Genomic DNA, 10,752 nt, shown 5'->3' with positions numbered 1-10,752 from the left:
ACAATTACGTTCGGGTCTTGACTGCCATCAAAGGCTTTGATCAGCAGTAGCCAAGTTGCAACACATCCTCAAGAGCTTATAACCATAAGGGAATTTGACTCTAATAGCTCCATGAAGACCAAGGATACTTACATCGATAGGGATATGGATTCCATAGCATCAATACGAACTCATTTAGACACGAGAGTCCTTGAGGAGTCTATTGAAATTTATGTCAACCTCCTTGATGTCTCAACAAGATCGGGATTGAGCACACAATGCTCACACAAATATTGAACTGCAAGCAAGATGAAAAGAAAGATTGCACATCACTACTGATCGAATGAAATAATTAATTTTGTGATTCCCAAGGAAAGAGGTGCCTTCAAAAGAGAAAATCATATCCTATTTTTTGGAAGGCCTCAAAGACAAAACACTACACACACACACACACACACACCCCTATATGGGCAAAAGCATCAAACTTTTACAGATTGTTGTCAACATGAGAAATTGTGACCTAGGGGGAGTAACTAATTCAAATGCATCTTTACATACATCTAGTAACACAAATAAGAACATTAACCATCAAGCCCTACTTTACCTTGTGAACAAGCTTTGTAACATAGGACAAATAGCTAGATGGTTTGTGTGCCTATTAGAATTTGACTTTGAGGTTGTAGTAAAGAAGGGATCAACACATCAGAGGGCCAACCACCTGTCCAAAATCACCTCAAGAGAGGCACCCATGGGAGTGAATGATGACCTGCCAAATGCCACAATCTTTTTGATTGGGTGGGCGCCTTAAAGCAAAATGATGGTTTTAATTCTTGCCATGGCAGAGATCTGCAATGGCAACAGACTTTGTAAGAGCAACAAAGAATTTCCCTTTGATTGTTGGAAACCTTCATTATTGCAATTAAGATGATGTCATGAAGCTAGTAGGATGTCTAGAAGAGTAATTCCAAAGTGAGTTGTGGGGAACACCTAGCCAGAGACAACACAGTTTCAATGGACTACTAGTGGCCTACTCTAGCCGTAGATGTAGCCTCCTTATTGAGGGTCTTATCAAGACACAAGAAAATGATTGTGAGCAATGGGAAAACCGAGAGAGAGAGAGAGAGAGAGAGAGAGAGAGAGAGAGAGAGAGAGAGAGAGAGAGAGAGAGCACATCATGTTGCAACTACTTAAAGGAAGAATAAACCATATATATATATATATATATATATATATATATATATATATATATATATATATATATATATATATATAGAGAGAGAGAGAGAGAGAGAGAGAGAGAGAGAGAGAGAGAAGAGAGAGAGAACACCATTGCAAGTAAATTGTGCACGCTCATTGTGCACTTAGTTCTATGTGTAAGTGTTGCTTTAGTGTGCACATAAAAGACAACATTATGGAAAAGCATCATGCGAGAGGGAGAAAACATCCAACTTCCATACGAAACCGCCCTACGTTCTACATGGTGAAGAAGAAAACAATTACAATATCGCACAAAAAGAATTATGTACCATTCATAACCATCAAAGAAGTTATCCATGGCATTCAACAAAGCTATAACCACTTCACATCTATGCGAAATCACACTCGTTCATCAATAAAACATTATGGCTACGATGTTTCTCGTGGATGTCAAAATCATACCATGAGTCAGCAGCCATAGTTTTTTCCATCTGCTCAGCATACACTGGCAATGCCTACATCTTGATCACACCATCATAAGGCTTTTAACAAGAAAGAACTCCAAAACGTTTGCCATGATACATCAATATCGAGTAATGTCTCAAAAAAGTGTTGCAAAAAACTATGAAATCAAAAAAAAGAAGAGGAAGGGGGAAAGGTAGAATCTCACTAGTCGTCGAAAGGACCGACATGCGATTGCTTGTCACCCTTATCATCAACATCCAAGGGGGTGGACCTCTTCTCTATTGCACTTTTTACGGTGGAGCAATGGCTATACATACCTTGCGATAAGAGACTTGTCGAACTCAATTGAAGCACATGCTCGCCCCAATGACATACATGCCATGCACACAGGAGTAGTCTCAAAACCTAACTTCAAACATATGCCTCCATGAGGATAGATAAGCTCTACAAAATGCTCAATGAAAGAAGAACTACATTGCAGACTGCCATGCCAAGACTCTCCTTAGACGATCTAGCTAGAGAAGAATCTAAGAATAATGTGTCATAGAAGAATCACATGGTTGCATCCTGCTGACCCGTGCAAAGAGAGGGGTGCTATCTACAACATGGCACTGAGGGCGTGAACCCACCCTATGCACCATAAATAATATAGAGCAAAGACACTACAAAAGAAGAGGTAGATTGGAAATTAATAGAAGCAACATCCAACAAACACCATAGGAGATATGTGATTACTTCAATGCAACCACTATAGCTACTAACAAAGCCATAGGATCCATGATGGAGCACCACAATGCAATGATGCACAATCATCTCTTAAGGTCTACAAAACCTCTCCACCCAACTCACGGCATCTCCTATACATATAAAGTGGAGCTTAAAAGAAGCAAAGGAACTTGAATTGCAATATGCATAGTACTAGCATACCTATCATTGAAACCATGAGCAATAGTCACCTTGAGTCTGCCAATGTCGAGTACGCTAGGCGGATGCTTGCATGAACATGGTTCTCCATACAAACATCCCGCATGGGCACAATTGGTCAAGCAATGTGTGATGATCCACCAAAGGGGAGATCTAAATAACTGAAATCTATTGCCCATGCAAGTGTCTTTCCTCCTTGAGTGTACAACATTCCATTTGGGCGAGCTCGTGTCATGTGCTCATGAACAATGACCGATGATGCTGGGTGACGAACACCTGCTCTGAAGTCCATGATGGCAACTGCTGCAATATAATCCATAGATGCAGCCATGCATCGTGACTCATCCATGGTGGACCAAGAAGAAAGGGGAGACTATTCGACATACACAAACAAAATAATTCTTCTAGCAATAACTGTGCTAGAAGCAACTACAGAACAAAAACCAAATAAATTGAGACAAAGCATAACATAAGACAAATAGACCAATGCTTAGCGAACAAGAACTCACCAAGCCCTCGATCAACTCATCGGGTGTTTATCACCAATCGCCTCTTTTTCCTTGGGGGATATATGTGCAGCTAGAGAAGAGCAAGCCAAATCAGAATAATACATAAACCAATGTATATGATGCATATTAAACTTGGGCCTATCAAGTTCCCACTTGAGTACAAGAACATAGGTCATCCAATCAGACCCAAGATTTGGGTCAACAATATTTAGTAGCTACATTAACCCACAACATTATCTTAAACATAAAGAGCAAAGCATTTATCTTACACAAAATAATATGATATTCACCTTTCCGTCCCTCCCCAAACTTAAGTGTCAAATCATTCAAGATTTTCTCCTCCTCCTTGTTGAGATCCTCATCCTTCAAAGCATATTTGATATGCTTAAGCCTTTGATTTAGCTCCTTAGACATTTGAACCTAAAACATCTTGCTAAAATTATGCTTCCACATACAAATTACAAGAAAATATGGACCCAAATAGATAAGCTAACATAAACCCACATCCTAAAGAAGCATGGCTAAATAACGACGGGTCAATGGATACTAAGGCTGTGCGCCTTTACTGTATTTCTTACAAAAATGCAGCATTCAACTTTTGATCTTTCTTTGGAAGCCCACTAACATAAGCTTCATGATCTATTGTGCATATGTGGGAGTAGTTGACAAGCTCATCCCGGAGGTGAGTGGCCACTAACGCATGTGTGTTCATGCTATTCCAAGCATTGTTCATCACAATAGACCATAAAAATATCAACAAAGTTGCACTGAATTAGAATAATTGCATAGAGAGAAAGAGAGATCCATCTTAAAAATTCATTCTTTGTAGATTGCTAAGCAAAGCTATCTCGGACACCCACGTAGGATCGATAGTTGTGCATAAAACTCAGCAATGTCTCTATCTACCAATAGAGAATCTATCCCTAATAGAAGCCGTCCATGCCATAGTTCTGTGATTCCCTTCCCGAAGATAGAACATTTTATTGGAGAGCACTTGTAATGTAAGTCTCACTGCAAGCTCTATCTCAAACTCTTTGTAAACATCTATCCAAATTGGATCCCATGAAGCCATAATCTCTCTGCAAAACAAAACAATGAAACAATATCCCAACAACAAATCAACCATTTCTTGAGCTTGATAGAAATAACATCAAAACAAACCAAAAAATTACTAGTCACAATAGCCTGCTTTTTTTTGCAAGTTCACAACAACACAATGAATGCCCCTTTTTCTTGCATATACCCCTCTTTTCCAAAGACAGCTTTTAAGCCACTCACATCAATCTACACAAAGGAATGGATGGACAATTAAAGCAACGAAACATGCGTGTGTACTACAAAATATCTTCTCCTTGATGCATATACAACAAGCGCTTATCCTCTCTCTGTCAAGGATGCCTCTTGTGGGCCTAGGACTCAACTATCTCATGTACTCAGTCATGGCCTAAATCCTGACTGTGTGTCTCCTCCTCCTACTTTTCTAGACTCTCAATCATGTCAATAACAAAGACTCCATTGATATGATCATTGCTCTCAATCCCAATCAAAGATCTAGAGGCAAGATGCTATGGAGTGCAAACGAAAATGAAAATGACTGCCTCTATAGCATAGCACGCTTCACATCGTCGAAAAGGAAAGCCATAAAGACCCGGAAACCACTTGTAAAGATTGGAGAGAAATAGCTCTAGCTCATGACATAATTAAAATCCTTGAAAAGAGAGATGATAAAGAGGTAGCTCGTGTCACGTAAACCTCTGTAGAGCATTTATATGCTTACTTTTGACAAGAAATGAGAGAGTTATGAGCTTTCAAAGTGGAGAGGTCCTCTCAAAAGTTCAAAAAACTAGCTCTTTGGAAGAAAAATCTTGTTGCAGAGAAATACAGCTATTAAAATGGGGAGTGATTTCCCTTTTTAATGAAAGGGGTTCCTTTCTCTCTTCTCAATCGGCACAAGCCTTTCCACTTCTTGCATTTAATTGGTGCGTTTCAAACCTTCTAATTTGGAAATGGAGGGGGATTTGCCGGTGCCTTGAGGCCCAAGATGCCTTCAAAAAATTTGTCCAGAGGACCAAATTCAGATGCCCACGCACATGGCCACCCCATGTGAACTAGAAGAAATGCGCCCCCCCTCTCAAAGGCCCACGAGCCCAAATCCAAGAGAGTTGAGAGCCCACTCTCGCCTTTGATTCAAACTAAAGGAGCTCCCACTCTTGCCTTTATACCCTCTCCTTTGGCCCCATAGCCCCCTCTATGGGATAATCACAAGTGCCACATGGCATCCTCCACCTTCCCAACTCCTCACATAAAACCTACTTTCCAACTTCACCTCCAAACTGGACCAAGTTCAAAGAAGTGTAGGTTGCCACTCCGACATTGATGAATGCGAAGAATCATTCAGCAAGTTGAAGGACGCATTGGTGTCTGCACCAATTTTGAAAGTACCAGATTGGACAAAGATTTTTCATGTGCATGTTGGTGCTTCGATGTTTGCGATTGGATGCATATTAGCACAACCTGGTGAAGACAACCTAGTGAAGGCTACTCCTCTTTGGTTTCAAGGACAAATTTTCCTTTTGTGATTCAGCCATGAGCTCAGTCTCAACCCTCTTGTCATTCATAGGCTTTATAGATTCCGGGTAAACCGTCGATACAGGTACTCCTCCAATGCAAAAAGTAAGAAGATCTATCTGAGCAGTTTTGCAATATCTTTGGCCATACTTGTCTGCAATGAGGGAAGGATTTCCTGCTTTACTCCTATCTTCAAAGATATACAAGTATTTTTCCTCTGTTAACTGTCTTGCTCCAGGTTCCATGCACTTTTCTGGTTTCATGCAGTACAATCCATCCTCTACGCGGTCCGTAGGGACTTTTCTCACTGCGTAAGAAGTTCTATATGAGGCCATAGGGATTTTAGGTTGCTTCTCTATCACGTCAAACTCATCCCTAATCACTGCTATATTCCCAAACTCATCCACTAAATCAATATTTTCCACAACATGGTATTGAGCACCTTTAGTATCCACATAACAGTCGTAATTGTAGTAAACATCCACAAGTTTCGGTGCCATTCTTGGAACATCGCCGCAACTGTAATAGTAATTACCATTACTGTCTTGGTATATGGTCGCCCCATATTGGTTAGGGTACTTAAACACTAACTCAATCGTGTTTTCCTCTTCAAAAATGCTAGAGGTTCCTGCCACTAAGTTACCACTTAAAAAGCTTCGGCTTTTCCTTCTGAAGCCATTTTAGAAGAAGAGTAATCAGATGATGTACTTGAGCCTTCTTGAATTGTAGTCAAGGGATCTAGGTCCAATTGATTGACACTCTCTTCAGTCAACACTTTACTCACCTGACTTGTTACACTCTTAGCTCCTGACTTGAAAAAGCTTCATGATCTCAAATACATAAGAGACTGAAAACAGACCTTGCAAAATTGGAAGCTTACCTCAACTGCTCTTCCCTTCCTTGATTTGTGCTGGATTCCTCTTTGTATCTACACAAGTGTTGGCTTCCTCTTTGTATCTACACAAGTATGGTTAGTCTCTTCATAAGGGTCACAATAGAACTGTGGAAGCATCCTTTCAATTATGTACCAAATTAATTTCCACATTTCCTTAATGAATTAAAACAGTCTTTCAATCAAGCTATCTGCTATGGTTTGATTCTAGGTCTTGTGGTTGTCCAAATTCAAATCCAAAGATGTGGTTAGGACCCTGGAGAAGAGAGGATCTCAAATATTATGTCAAACGCTGACCAAAAGTAGCATTTCATGCACTTCTCACTCTATTGCGATAGAGTGAGATAAGTCTCTTTATAGGCCAAAGTTTAATTTTGACCCCACTCACTAGATTCCTAACCTTCTCCTAAGACTTCCCACCAATTTACAAGAAGTTTGGACTTGTAATTTGTCTATTAGGTCAAATCTGGTGTTTCTTCACAAGCAAGAATCCTCTTGTGTGTACTCAATAGACCCTAATGATGCTGTGTCCCAGAGGGTTCCCCAAATTTGTCCCCAAAAACCCCTTGTGATAGCGTGACTTGTAGGTCAAAATGACAATATTTCTCTAGATTATCCTTCCAAGTATCTTCCTTATACTCGATGCATCAAGTATACCAAGTTTCAAAGAATTTGAAATTTTGGTTTGGACTTTAAATCAGAAAATCTCTGAATTCCAACTCAGAACACTGGATAGGTACTTTAGGTGACTTTTTGATGTCCAAACAACCTCAAACTTGATATAATGCCCAAATCATCCAGATAAAAAGGAAAAAACTTCTTTAAATATGGTCAACTCGATACCATCACATGTGGGTCCTGAAAACGAAACGATAATTCTTGTTAAAGTAGTAATAAGGGCACAAGTGAAGAAAAATGATGATTAGCTCAAGAGTGGTGACGAGAAGAGAAAGACCGACAAGTCTAGTGTCAGTCGAAACAATCCTTGGAAGTAACGCAAAGCCAAAATGAAAGCTAGACACGAGAGTAAGAAAAATGCTATAGAGGCTGAGCTGGCAACGGCTCGAGAGCAATTGAAATAGCAAAGGAAAACTGAATCCTTTAAGTCAACAGAGGCACGTAGAAGTGCAAGATCAGGAGGATCTGTGCTAGTAGACAAAGTGATACAGCCGTTAGATGCAATCTTGCAAGCTTATGAAGCGAGGTTGAGAAATAGACCGACCTTATAGCAAAGATGGATGACACATCCTTATCCGAATTTTGAGAAACAGAGATTGGAGATGTGTAAACAGCGAATTGAAACTGCTCAAGCACTGCTAGAGCCTCCACTTATGGACCTGAAAGATAGGGTAGTCACACCACATAGCAAGGAAGCTCACGCCCAAACCAAAGATAGGCTTCAAGAGAGAGTAGAGAACCATGAGGAACCATTGATTGATAATGAAGATACAAGAATAGCTCCTAGCACCATTGACGAGTCAATGAGAGATTTTCTAATCTATGTTCCTCCTGTAGAGGAGTAGTGGCCCGACGAGTTATGGGAAGCTGTGCGGAATGTGCAAGATAAGGAGGAGACCAGAACTGTGAAGCTGGCACCTTTCTCGGAACTTGCTTTGAATAGACCACCATTGGATGTAGACTCAAGATCTTTCTTGGGAGATGCAGGGTTTGTTGTGTCAGAAGATAGTAGGCCAGCATCTCTAAAAACTTTGCCACCACACATGGGAGACTATGAAGCAAAGTCGGAGGTCATAAGGTTACTTCACAACGGTTAGGAGGAACTAAAGAACTGGATACCAAAATTTTGACGGACTTATTATCTACACCGGTAAAGTGCACGATCACGTTGACTAAACTATTGAAGATCAAGCCAAGTATGTGGACAGAAGTGGGTAAATGTCTCAAAAAGTTTGGTGTCAAGAAACCTGTGAAGTTCTTGGAACATGAGTTGAACGAAAACGAACCACCTAGGACAAGTACTAAACTGGAACTTCTAAACAAAGTAGGAGAGTACTGTGAGGGCGAATATGGCAATACAACGTTACCCGTCGAGTATAGCGGGATTGAAACGAAAGTTATACTTGACAGTGCTGCAGGAATTGCCATAGCAACGAAACAAATTTGGGAGAAATGGGGAAAACCGGCAATAAGAACAACAAGAATGAAATTGCAGCTAATGGATGGCCATGTAGAAAGACCCATGGGTTTACTTGAATCAATCGTGGTGTCATCTTGTGGTATAGAGTATGAACATACTTTTGCCATATTTGATTTCGGCAAAAAGAGTAATTACAAAATCATTGTCAGAAGACCATTCATGAGGCAACTCAAGATGGTACAAGACTGGGGATATGATTATCTGTACTTGAGACATACCTCTTGTACATATGTGTGCATAGTGTTTTGGATTTTGGGAGTGACCTTGCGAAAACCTATGTACAAAGGTTTGATTTTGCTAGGCTTGTGTGCTGGATTTTTTTGGTCAAGTGAGCCTTAAGATGATGGTTTTTGATGAGTATTTTTAGCCGTGCTTTACAGCTTCTCAATTGGGTTCATGCCTAGTGAGTTACATACGTTTGAAGTTGGAGGTCTTAACTTGGAAGGCGATTGTAGATGCATGTGGTCACTGGTAATTGGGCCGGCTTGATGGGATTAACTTGTAAATAATGGGGTTGGACATTTCTGGAAGTAGCCGAGATCGCGCGCTCCGAGTCGTACTTTTCGGCGTCTCATTTGGTGGCCGGGGTAGCAAGATATGCCTCCGGGAAGATGCATTTGTCTGGAAGCATGATGCTGGTAATTAGGTTTTAACTTTAGGAACTTGGGGAGATGATGCCATGTGGCACTGGGGATTGTCCCATATAGGGGGGCTTGAGGGAAAATAAGAGGGTATAAGAGGAGCACTCATATGTTGAATCAAGTGAGAAGAGAGCTCTTGGGCCTCTTGGGCACTTGGGCTCGTGAAGCTTCCATGGAGGGGTAGAATTTTATGGTTTCACACTGCCGGCCACGCGCGTGGGCTTTCAGATGTGGGCTTTGGACACTTTTTTTTGAAACTTTACTTCCTCTCCAAGGCATCGACATAACCCCCTTCATTTCCAAAAATGATGGTTCAAATGGACCAATTAAATGCAAGCCTTCAAAAAGACCTTGATGGCTGAGAGAAAATTAAAGAGGAAATCCACTCAAATAAAGTGAGGAATGATCCCCTTTATTATAGCTGCAACACTTACAACTCAAGAATTTTTTCCAGAGAGCTCCATTTTGGAGGTTTTATCAAAGCCCTTCGACTTTAAATGCTTGTAACTCTCTCATCTTTGGTCACAATCTATCATATGAATAGTCTACGGACATCTACGCGAGCTAATCTATGCGCTCATGATCTCTAAATTTTCTAATTATAAGTGTGATCTTTGCTAGAGCTATTTTTCATCAAGCTTTACAGGTGTTTGTCATAGGTGGTTTTCGGGTCTTCATGGCTTTTCTTTCTGACGATGTGAAGCGTGCTAGGCTATAGAGGCATACATTTTCCTTTTCGTTTGCACTCCACATTGTTTTGGTGCCCCCACGGAGGAATTACAAGGGATTTCTCTAAATCTTTGTGAATTGTGTATACTCTACAGTCCGAGAATGTGTGGGAATGTGGGTCCTTCTGGAAAACCGCCTATGTATGTACAATTTGTGGACAGCACTTGAGGCGGTCTTTTAATTGGATTGTTGCCTTTGAAGAGGATCATTGTGAGGTTTTTTTGAGCTGGGGGATTCTCAAATATGGAGATCCCTTTGGTGATTGTGGAGCAAACCATTGACATACCTTGTGCCTACGACGTCACGTGTATGTGAATTGTGGTAATCAAACATGGCGGACGAGTTTCCAAAGTTCCATGGATTGCATAATGAGAATGCACAGTCTTTTATTGAGAAATTGGAAGTCAATTGCTTGTTACGGGGCATACAGGATCCAGCTATATTGTTGCAGTTGTTGCAGTATAGTTTACAAGATGAGGCAAAGACTTGGTTACAGAATTATGAAGAGGTGGCACAAGCGCAAACACCAGGGTTGTTTTGGACTAAAATCATGTGAAGCTTGCTTTTTTGGCACAATTCAAGAACATTGAAGTACCTGATGAAGTTTGGCATGAAATCTTGGGGTATACTCAAAAGGTTAACCAAAGTGTTGATGATTTTGTCATGCAGTTTACCCATTTATGGGATAAA

Source organism: Adiantum capillus-veneris, chromosome 16 (assembly GCF_014529385.1).
Source record: "Adiantum capillus-veneris isolate H3 chromosome 16, ASM1452938v2, whole genome shotgun sequence".
NCBI lineage: Eukaryota > Viridiplantae > Streptophyta > Polypodiopsida > Polypodiales > Pteridaceae > Adiantum > Adiantum capillus-veneris.
This window is presented reverse-complemented; position numbering follows the sequence as displayed.